Source organism: Frieseomelitta varia, unplaced genomic scaffold, assembly GCF_011392965.1.
Source record: "Frieseomelitta varia isolate USP_RPSP 00005682 unplaced genomic scaffold, Fvar_1.2 scaffold_147, whole genome shotgun sequence".
NCBI classification, from domain to species: Eukaryota; Metazoa; Arthropoda; class Insecta; order Hymenoptera; family Apidae; genus Frieseomelitta; species Frieseomelitta varia.
Window position 1 is genome coordinate 67,313 of NW_025109161.1, and position 11,157 is coordinate 78,469.

At 37.9% G+C, this 11,157-nt stretch overlaps 1 protein-coding gene across 1 annotated transcript in view; it reads right to left on the bottom strand.

The window, feature by feature from the left end:
• Positions 1-10,850, bottom strand: part of LOC122534877 — a 42,339-nt gene extending 31,489 nt beyond the window's left edge. Inside the window, exon 1 of the mRNA XM_043665909.1 lies at positions 10,348-10,850. The gene's annotated coding sequence lies outside the window, so the exon portion shown is untranslated. The remainder of the gene's footprint in view (positions 1-10,347) is intronic.
• Positions 10,851-11,157: the final 307 nt, after the last annotated feature.

Sequence of the window (11,157 nt, forward strand, 5' to 3'; positions counted from 1 at the left end):
TGGCTGGAATCATGCACACCGATGGGCAATGTAAAAAAAAAGTTATGTAAAAGGATGCTGTTAAAAAGCTGAATAAGAGCCTTCTTTTTTTCTTTTTCAATGTTGCTTTTTATAGTTCAGTGTGTTAAAATAAACCACTAAAGGTCATGTCAATCAAATATGTACTTTTTCTTTTACTAGTCCTCCAAAGTATTCGTAATTTTTAGGCCCGTCAAACTGTCCTGCCCCCTTAACAAATATCACTGGGACAGTGAAGGGAAGAAAAAAACCGTGGACATTTTTTCCGCGTTTCTACAACTCGTTGTCGCGTTGTAAAAAATAGAAAAGATAAAAGAAAAACCGCGCAAGATAACGATTACTTATCGCGTAAATTTAGTCCGCGTTATTGACGAAGGGACGATGTTTTAAACCTTGAGAGAACGCACGCTGCTGTCTGATGACGTTGAACAAGACTGACACAGAGAGACATCTCCTTTTGTTTTAGTTAGTAACACTTGGCAGATTATTGCAATTTCCCTGGCGCTATTCGGCTCACGCGCGGAACTACGTATACATATGTATATATCGCTCACTAAAAACTGCTTTCGTTCTCGGAAAAGAATGTCCTCGGCCTATATAGCGTTCAAGGATCGATGTTTCGGGATCGATTCACCCCTCTTCAGGAAGAGTTAGCCTCGAGATACTTTCTTCTTACTTTTGTGTCGTCCTTCGAGAGATCGTTTGCAAGTAGATGTAAAGTGATCAGTTGGTGGAGGTTCGATGATCTGACAATCTCACGAGAGACAGATTCAAGCTTAGACGCGAGATCGCAAAAATCTGCACTAATTTTATCTTCACCAGTGCTTGCAGGAGCAATTACAACATTATCATTTCATCGTAGTTTTAATACATCTTTTTTCCTGATTCCAACAACAGGAGGTGGAGATCCAATTTTACATCAACGTTTATTTTGATTTTTTTGGACACTCAGAAGTTTACATTTCAATTTCACCAGGATTTGGATTAATTTCACAAATTATTATAAATGAAAGAGGGGAAAAAAAAGAGATTTTTTTTGACGAATTAGCCTCGATTGCACGGGCCTTGTTTTTATCTTTCTTGGCACGTTTTGCGCGGAAGATCACGCGATTCCGTGTCAAATGATGAAAAAAGAAAAAAAGAAATTCAGCAGAAACATTCACGGCCTTCAAATGTTCAAAACTCCTCCAATTATGGGACAATCGCGAGACAATCACGATTGTAATGCAACGCGTTCGGCCTCGATCTAAAATACCGCGCAGCGATTCTAATAACGCCGGGTGCGACAATTCGCAATGATCTTGATTTTGATGTAAATTCCACTGTACGTGTTATTATTTCCCATATTTTTATCATTTTAACGATTCACATTAAACCTAAACTTTCACCGTTTTGACGATTTGCATTAAACCTAACCTAAACCTTCACCGTTTTGACGATTTGCATTAAACCTAACCTAAACCTTCACCGTTTTGACGATTTGCATTAAACCTAACCTAAACCTTCACCGTTTTGACGATTTGCATTAAACCTAACCTAAACCTTCACCGTTTTGACGATTTGCATTAAACCTAACCTAAACCTTCACCGTTTTAACGATTTGCATTAAACCTAACCTAAACCTCAGTCCCCACTTGCGCTGGACAACTGATTGCGGACCATAACGAGTGACCAAATCGTATACAATAATTCGTCGCTTTCTTTTTGAACTCGTCGATATGATATCACTGCAATAATAATTATTGAGAAGTAATAAATTTATTATTTGTTTTGCCTGGGTTATACTTAAATGTACTTAAAACTGAGAAAATATTGCAATTTTGGGACAAAAAATTCACGACGTGCGGCGCAAGAGATTAACACCTAGTTGGACAGTTTCAACAGAATTTATGTTCCTCGTATAAAGACGAAATGGTCGCTGCATTTCGATCCAAATCGGAGACTATCACTCGAACGATCATCGATGATTATCAATTTTAATCTGCATTAACGTTGTCTCGTCGATGACATAAAGAAGAGTAATTATGATGCTCGTAAAGCATCGCTTTCTCCATTAATAAATGAGCGACGAAAGACCTAAACTTCATAATTTATATAGCTATTTCTACGATAGACTAAGTCTATAGAGAGATACGATATTAAAATCGGAGCATCAGACAATGAATCCAACACAATTGCGTAACAAGATTCTTTTAATAAGCTGTACTTTTAACAAGCTCTTTCTTCAAACAGAGTTTTATTCAACGTTCCAAATATCGCACTGTCTATCGTCTTTCACCGCTCTTTGATCCTCTTCGAAGTCATTTCAAGATAACGAAAGTCTCTTACAGCGTCGTAGTCGAACAACAAACAAGCAGCGACAGGAAAATTTCACTTTGAAATTGTCCCAAGGTATGTAGGTTGCCTTTGACTGAATGTTGAAATTGCTCTGGGGGAGAAAAAAAAAAAAAAAAAAAAAAAAAGAAAGAGACGTAGTTTTACGGGTCCGCGAGTTAGAGAAATTTCCTCGCGTAGAAGATATTAATTTTAGACCAGGAGAATTGACCTTTATAGGCGAGGTACCTTTCAGTATGCCTGATCACGAACGGTCGTGTTCCACTGTTCTCAGACTGCTGCACTGTTACGATAATCAGATCGTTTTCTTTCTTACCCACGACGTGAGACTGTGTTCGAGTCTCGAATTTGTTTAGAAACGAATTTTGAAACACCATTTCCCACAGATTGATAATTAAATTTAATTAGGCTGGATGCTCGGTAGAGAACCCGTAGCGAACCGAGAATGAAAGATCATGCTGTAAATAAAGTAAATAACACTTCGAACTAAAATTCACTTTCGGCTGGATTTGTCGCGAATAATAAATTTCATTGTTCGTTCGTTCGTCCAAGAATGAATTCAAGTTTTAGAAACACGTCTTTTTTAACCACTTGCGCTGACAACTGATTGCGGACCATAACGAGTGACCAAACCGTATACAATAATTCGTCGCTTTCTTTTTGAATTCGTCGGTATGTCACTGGATAGAAATTATTGAAAAGTAATAAATTTATTATTTGCTTTGCTTGGGTTATATTTAAATATACTTAAGACTGAGAAAATATTGCAATTTTGGGGGACACAAAATTCTCGACGTGCGTGGCACGTCATTCCAGCGCAAGAGGTTAACCACTTGCGCTGACAACTGATTGCGGACCATAACGAGTGACCAAGCCGTATACAATAATTCGTCGCTTTCTTTTTGAATTCATCGGTATGTCACTGGATAGAAATTATTGACAAGCAATAAATTTATTATTTGTTTTACTTAAATATACTTAAAACTGTGGAAAAAAAAAATCTCGACGTGCGTAGCACGTCATTCCAGCAAGAGCTTAATTAAATTTATCTTGATTGGATTCTGAAAAATAATAATAACAAAAATAGAAATAATAATAATTGATTGAATTCTAAAGATAATAATAATTCTACAGATATAACCTAATATTAATGACACGTTAACGTAAAAATTTCCACGCTCTATAAATTCAGAGAAACTGTAATAAATTGCCTCTTTCTTTGAAACTGGAAAAATACGTATTATTTTGCGAAACTATTAATCCTTAATTAATATTTAACTTAAACGTAGCTTAAAAACTCGAATTCTCCGCAAATTCAGAATTGAAAGAGAATCAAGATCTTCGGAATAAAGAAACATCGATCGGTAACTCCGACTTTAAAATAGAAAGCGATCGAGGAACAATCGACTAAAGAAACAAAACGGAGTAATCTATTCCTGATAATGGATCCCAATCTTCTGGCAAATGCCAGTCTTTTAACGACGACCATCCTCAAGACGCTATAATGGTCCCCTTTCCCTCGTCAAAATTACTTAGCTCTAACCGACGATTTAATAGTTAATTTTACATTTAATCCGAAATCACGGTGCACCTGTACTTCGCCCGAGACACGAACGAAAACCGCGAAACAGGATAATATAATAGAAAGTATCAAAAGACGGAAGCGGTGTGACGCCGGTGCAACTGGATACAAGATAAACCTCGCGATCCGATTTTCGTCGTAGCCACGAACATGTTGGCAGGAAAAAATCTTTCGCGTTTTTTTCCAAACCGGAGGCGCAAATTCAAGCACAATAAAAAGCGACAAGCATCAATATCACCAAACTCGCGATTGATTGACTGGATAAAAACGATCGGTGTCACGATCGAAAAGATTAGATAATATAAAAGATTAGAAAATATAATATTACAACGAATAGATGAGGATGTTTTTTAAATGATATTTTTCAAGTGGAAATCGAGATGTTTCTGATAATAAATTCATGACAGATAATGAAGAAACATACAGCGTTTCAATCTCTTGCGTTGGAATGACGTGCCGCGCACGTCGAGAATTTTTTGTCCCCAATATTTCCTCAGTTTTAAGTAATATTAACATAACTCAGGTAAAGGTGAATAATAAATTTATCATTTCTCAATAATTTCTATCCAGTGATATACCGACGAGCTCAAAAAGAAAGCAACGAATTTACTGTATACGGCTTGGTCACTCGTTATGGTCCGCAATCAGTTGCCCAGCGCAATTGGTTAAAAATAAGCGTTCTATGGGAAGAATTATTTTGATTGGTCAAATAAATGAAGAATTTAATTCAATCTAAATCTAGTCTCGTGGAAATTCGTGTTCGATGGCCGAAAAATTTTTATTGATTTTCAGCGACAATGACGTCTCCTTTATAAGAGCGAGAAAAGGAAAGACGCAGGAATGTTAACGTATAGTACGCCGAGAGTCATTCGGGAAATCTTTAAATACGTAAATCTTGTATTTATAGCTGATTCGCGCGCGCACGTTCTGGCGTTACAGCGATATGATAAAATCGATTCGGAATCGTAAACTGCCCACCAGATACGCCCCCTTCGAATGTAAATACGATGCGCAAATACTATTGCTTCCATAAAAAAAAAAAAAAAAGAATATTTCGCAAAATGTCACGTAATGCGAAAGAGGGAGGTTTTCATATCTCTCGTCGATGTGTTGTGGAAATTAATAACAATCGACAAACGAAACGCAACAGTGACTTGTGATTTCCATCTCGATTTCTGAAATTCGAAATTTCTAAATCTGAACGAGATGTAACAGAAACAAGATCCAATTGCACGCAACTACACCCTGTCCGTGGTTCTTGCTCTTGCCGCAAGGGAAGCGAAAGATCAGGACTACCCAGAAACTCGAGATCCACCTTAACGAGACGTCTCTCCCACGCGTCGTTCATTCACAAAGCACCGAAACACCGAAAAAGCAAGAAACTTGAATTCCAATCAAACCTACCGTCGTACGTCATTTCCTTCCACCCCTCGTGTCCTCAACGCTATAACGACCGCGTGACGTTAACCGCGGACGTCATGCGATTTTCAGTAGTTTAATGATCGGCGACGTTGCCACGGTGTCATGTAATTTTCAGCGACGTGGCTGTAACGCCGCTGTGATTTAGCAATTGCTGACGTTACTGTGACGTCATGTTATTCTCAACGACTGGTTACAACAACGTCACATGCGATCAGTTAACGCTGCTGTAACGTTACGTGATTTTCAGCAAAATCATGAAAGTCACTCGCGAACAAATTCAATTATAATCTTCCAGGCACACCCACGCACATAATCCGACTTGCTGTGCTTCATTGTAAAAATCAAAGTTTTCAACTCTACACCCCCCTCCCCCTCCCCCGTGCAACCACGAAGAACAAAGGTGGTTATGGGGCTGTTTATTATTCCGTGCGGACTGTTCTAAAAATAGAAAGACAGAGAGCGTTGGTGAATCGCGTGTATAAGAGAGCCAGAGAGAGGGATAGATAACATGGTGAGAGAGAGAAAGAGAGAGAGAGAGAGAGAGAGAGAGAGAGAGGGAGGGTGGAGGGTGGAGTAAGAGGGTGGTAATCCGATGACGAGGAAATAGAGATGAGGAAGGGTCAGGGCAAGGGTGAACGAAGGGTAGAGAGTGGGCGGAACACGTTACAGATAATACCCTCGGCTGTGAGGGTGTAAAGGGGCGTCAGCAGTGACGTGATGACGATACCGAATAGTGGGGATAGCCCCGCTACGCGATATGGTGTACCGTGACTAGTGATGGCTTCGAGTCAACTTCCTGGGAGGGGTGGATCGTGTCAATCTTCCCCTTAAAATATTCAACATAAATATCCTATTGTTCATTCTGTAATTAACGTTAATAATATTATAAATATAAATAATAAAATTATATTTAGCATATAAAAAAAATGTATATATTTTAAATACAAAATTACAAGAGCTAATAAAGTGACTTCACAATATCAAAAGTTAAAAATAATAATCCAATTTGAAAAAGAAGGTATTGAAAGTGGTAATATGAATTTTTGAAATTGGATTAAATCCACATTCAAGTGGAATTTTTTTTTTCTAAATTAATTCTTTTATTTATTGAGAAAAATTTATTTAAATTAAAAATAATTATTTAGTTAATAAATATATTAGTATATATTTCAGTTAATAAATATATTATTTAGTATATTAACATTTTTTTCGGGGAAATTATTTTGTTTGTTCATATATTACGATAGCACGTGTTTCAAAGCCCCAAAATCTGTCAAGTTTACCGCCAAATTTTTCAATGAGAATATTAACAAAATTGAACAAAATATATTTGTAAATATTGCAGAAACATATTGTAAATATTGTAAATTATATAATTATTATATTGTAAATATTGTAAATTATATAATTACTATATTGTAAATATTATAAATTATGTAATTAGCATGTTGTAACTATTGTAAATATTATAAATTATGTAATTAGCATGTTGTAACTATTGTAAAAATTGTAAACATTGCGAAAAATGAATTGTGAGAGAAACGTTGCATATGTATGTGTGTAGCTTGGCTCAAGCAAAAAGGCAAATGCATATGTATTTCTCCCGAGAGATTAAGTTCAATTCAAATGGGAATGAATCTCTTCATATCTTTTTCACCTATCTATTTGTTATTACTCCTCGGAATAGCACGTGTTAGCATTTGATAGAATAGATGGGCAGATACATTTTAATCATTTCGAAATGATGTCGAGAAGAATGAATTAGCAAGTGGATTGAGCAAATATAGTTGATCGTTCGCGTAAGATCCTCTCTTACTTTATAAATTCGTCTTTGGAAATTTAATGATATTTTACGTTTTAACGTGTCAATGACGATCTGGTACGTTGTAAAAATACGCTATATATTTATATTGAAGAACCTCTGAAAATGATTCGAAAATCAAAATTTAAGATCGCGAGAGTGTCATATCCATCGTCGTAAGTAAAGTGGTTGGTAGCAGTAGAGACGGTGGTGGAGGTGGTGCTGGAGGTTCTTGGAACCATGCGCCAACGAGGATGGTCCCGGAGCTGGTGAACGTGGTAGTAATATCAACGTGGTGGCAGAACGCCGATTCTCAACTTACTTCTTCTCACTTTGCCGATTCCTTTCGTTCGCTTTTCAATTGTTCGTCATTACCGTGAAAATTCAGAGGGGCCTATCAGTTTACTAATTTCAAACGAAATGAAAATTTCTCTGCGAGTCACGTTGAACTGTCTCGCCTGAAATTACGCGTTCACACTACCGAAAGGCGAGATTATTTACGTGGATAAATGTGAAGCGTTTGATTGAATTTAATAATTCCATAATTTATAAATTGATATTATTGAATATTAATCATTAAGAATGACCTGTAATCCGATTTATTTTTAAACGACTTTAAACTAGTTTACTTGAACGTCGGAACATCGAGTCAGGGATTAACGAGCGCACTCGAGATACTTGGAATCCATCCGTCTGATTTAATCTAATTCGCGAGGAAGACGCATCGGATTATTCAAGTAGCATTGCAAGTGCCTCTTATTTCCCTGTGCTTCGTTTCAATTGAAAGCTAACGCTTGAATGCTAGCTTTCCAATTGAAAGCTACCTGTTACGTATTATCGTTCGGACGAGCGATAAATGTAAAGAAGAAAAAAGAGAAGAAAAGAGAAACGATGGAAAGAAAGCATATTTCCTACCGAAAGATAATTCTTGTACGATATTGAACGCGGACTAACAGAAGCCCTTCTTAACCTAGTATGCAAATAGAATCTGCAAATGTAGTCTATAATCTCGATCGTTCCGTTTGATTCTGTGAATACATTCGAGTAACATCAAAGGCACTCGTAGCTGGAGGATTTTAATTTCAATGGGCTTAAGAAGAAATTAATAACTGTTAAATTTTCAAGTTGACAAATTTTCGTAGCTCCCCCCGAATTTCTAAATCTTTGAAATTTCGAATTTTCGAATTAAGAAAATGGTGCTCCTAGAAATCTTAACGCGATAGAGAAAAACTGAAAGTTTTTTTCGTACAAAACGCTGGGTTCGTAAAGATAAAATTTTTTAACTAACAACGAAATAATATCAAAATTATTTGGTTTTTCAAATCTTCGCATTTCAACTGCCAGACGCTGAAAATTTTCAAAATTAGTTAAAATCCTTAGGAGATTCGACTTCGTGAGATCGAAGATAATATCGAGGATGGAATTTGAGAATCACTGCGACAGAGATAGCCACTAATGGACAGAATAGTGGTGGTGATGCCGATGGTGGGGATAAAGGGTTGTAGGGGGTTGTTCGTCAGTGGTGGTACGCAGAGGCAACGTGCTAGGCGTGCGAGGGGAAGCAGCCATGAATGAAAGTAGCGCGTATCGATTTACCCGCGCCGTCCTAGATAAAATATGGTAAATAGTGAGCCAAAATGGGCTACGAACGAAGAACGTCATCGCGCCATTTCTTTTGGCCAGTTATCAATTTACCATAAATGCCGATGAAAATTTTCGACACGTATCGTATTAATAAAACTTCGAAACGGGGACAAATAAACACTGTCCATGGGAAAAGGAATACAAGAGAACCGAATCGGTAAAGAATTCTCACGGTGAACCTCTCGATGAATATTCCACGAGTTAAACGGATTGTTAATGTATATGTAGATACCAAGAATTCCATTTCATATATAAATTCTCTTGCGCAAAACAGACATTCTTCGATTCACATCAGGAGCGATCCGCTTTTATTTTCGTCGATATCAACGAGACGCGTCCATATTTTATTTCTGAATAATTTACGTGATTCGCGTAGTACACAGAAATTACGTACCACGATAAAAGCATACGTCATACATGTGCTACGTATACCACACGCGCGCGGCGCTATAATAAAAAGTAATTCAAGGTGGATGCTCATGACTGCGAGCAAACGCGACCAACTTTGAGGCGGTTGACAAACTGGCTGACAAATCAGCTAAACCAGCTTACGATCTCCAAAAAAACATTTTAAATATTACATCAAAGCGAAATGTTCTTTCGTAATTTCTTCAAACTTTCGAAACGATTGAAAATGTGAACGACTGTGAGAGTCGAAAATAGCAGGAAACATTAACTATTTTGTTACATATTTTATTTTATTTATTTTATTTCGGCGTACATGGGTGTAGTACTGGCATTTTACGATCGTAAATAAAAAGATTTTTATTTTATTTGAATTGAGTCGAACACACAGAGTGTATATAAAGCGAAATGAAAATTTTTCAGAAGCGTTTTTTTTTTTTGAAAGTCAGGAAATGTGGACTTCGATGCAACACAGATCAATGGAACGATCGCAGCGCTATATGTATGTCACTACCTAAAATTATTGTCTCGGGATGCCGCCATTACCCATTCATGCGATTTGTCCGAGTTCCTTGCGCGTCAATGGCACCGAAATCTACCATTCAAAAGAACGCCCAATCACTTCGCGATAGCGCATAACCTCAAGCCCTCGACCACCGTCCGAATCCCCAACGAGAATCACACGATACGGGCACACCATCACCGAGTCATTGATCTCGTGAAAAATTTCCTAGATGCCCCCTGTGATGCACCAACAGATTGCAGATGCATCCTGCCTCTACCATGTATATTTATAATACCTAACCGTCAAAACGTTCGTTGATTCGATCTAATCTGAAATACCATCAATTCTCAATAACATACGAATTAAACGAGACGTCTCTTTTAGAACATTAAATCCGTCAACGTGACGTCCGAAATCTGTCAACTGTAATATCCGCCAAGCAGCAAGAAAGTATTCAACGTTGATCTGACAGATCGGAACGTTTGCAAACTGATCTGACGTGATCGCAACGTCGCGTCAAATCGTGAAAAGAAAGAGCGTATAATAAAATAGAATACAACTCCAGTTACAAAATCTGAGGGGGTATAGGTAGAACACGCAGAACGAAGGATGAGAAATCAAAGGACGTTTACGTACCTGGGTCATGACATGGGTGGTATCTTCATGTTCCCACGGAGACTTAACACGGTTGGCTGTCAATGCGGCGATAAATCCCGGTGTCGTCGGACGAAAACGATGCCACTGCAATGGTTGGCCACCACTTCCACGCCATAACACGTAGGAAACGCGCGACTAAGTGTTACTCACATGACATTCTCTATCGGCAGGATCAACCCCGTTGTACCCCGTTGATGAACGGTTTTGATCGACACGCGGCGCGAAAGAAGAATATCGCACGGGCGGACGTGTGGCGAGCACGTTTTCGTTTGCAAGGTAGAACCGACTGTCCCTCCAGCAGCCCCGCGTTGGACGATGGCTGCGGGATTGTTGGGGGTTGGGAACGACCGAACGGGAACAGGGAAGAGGTTAAACAAAGAGAGGCGCAGCGCGAGCGAGACAGGCAGCGAACGACTTGATGATGTGACGCATCGTGGCGCCACCCTCAACCCTAATAAAAATGTTATTACATATAAATATAAACTTACAATATAATTCACAATTTTTTTTTTTTTGTAATTATTTCACAGTGTTCTGTGATTTCGTTTCAGCGAAATTTCATTTTTATTCATTTGCGATTGGAAGTATTAAGTACGCTGTATTGAATGAAAATATTTAAATATTTACTATAGGAAACTATCGTGCATAGAAATTTCATTAATGCTGTAACAAGCCACTGATCATTATGTTGGAAAAATTTAAGACAAATCTGAAAATGTGTATATCTTACAAAATCACTGTTCGAAATTACACATTAATCTGGGAAAGTATTTGCAGAGATCCATCAGC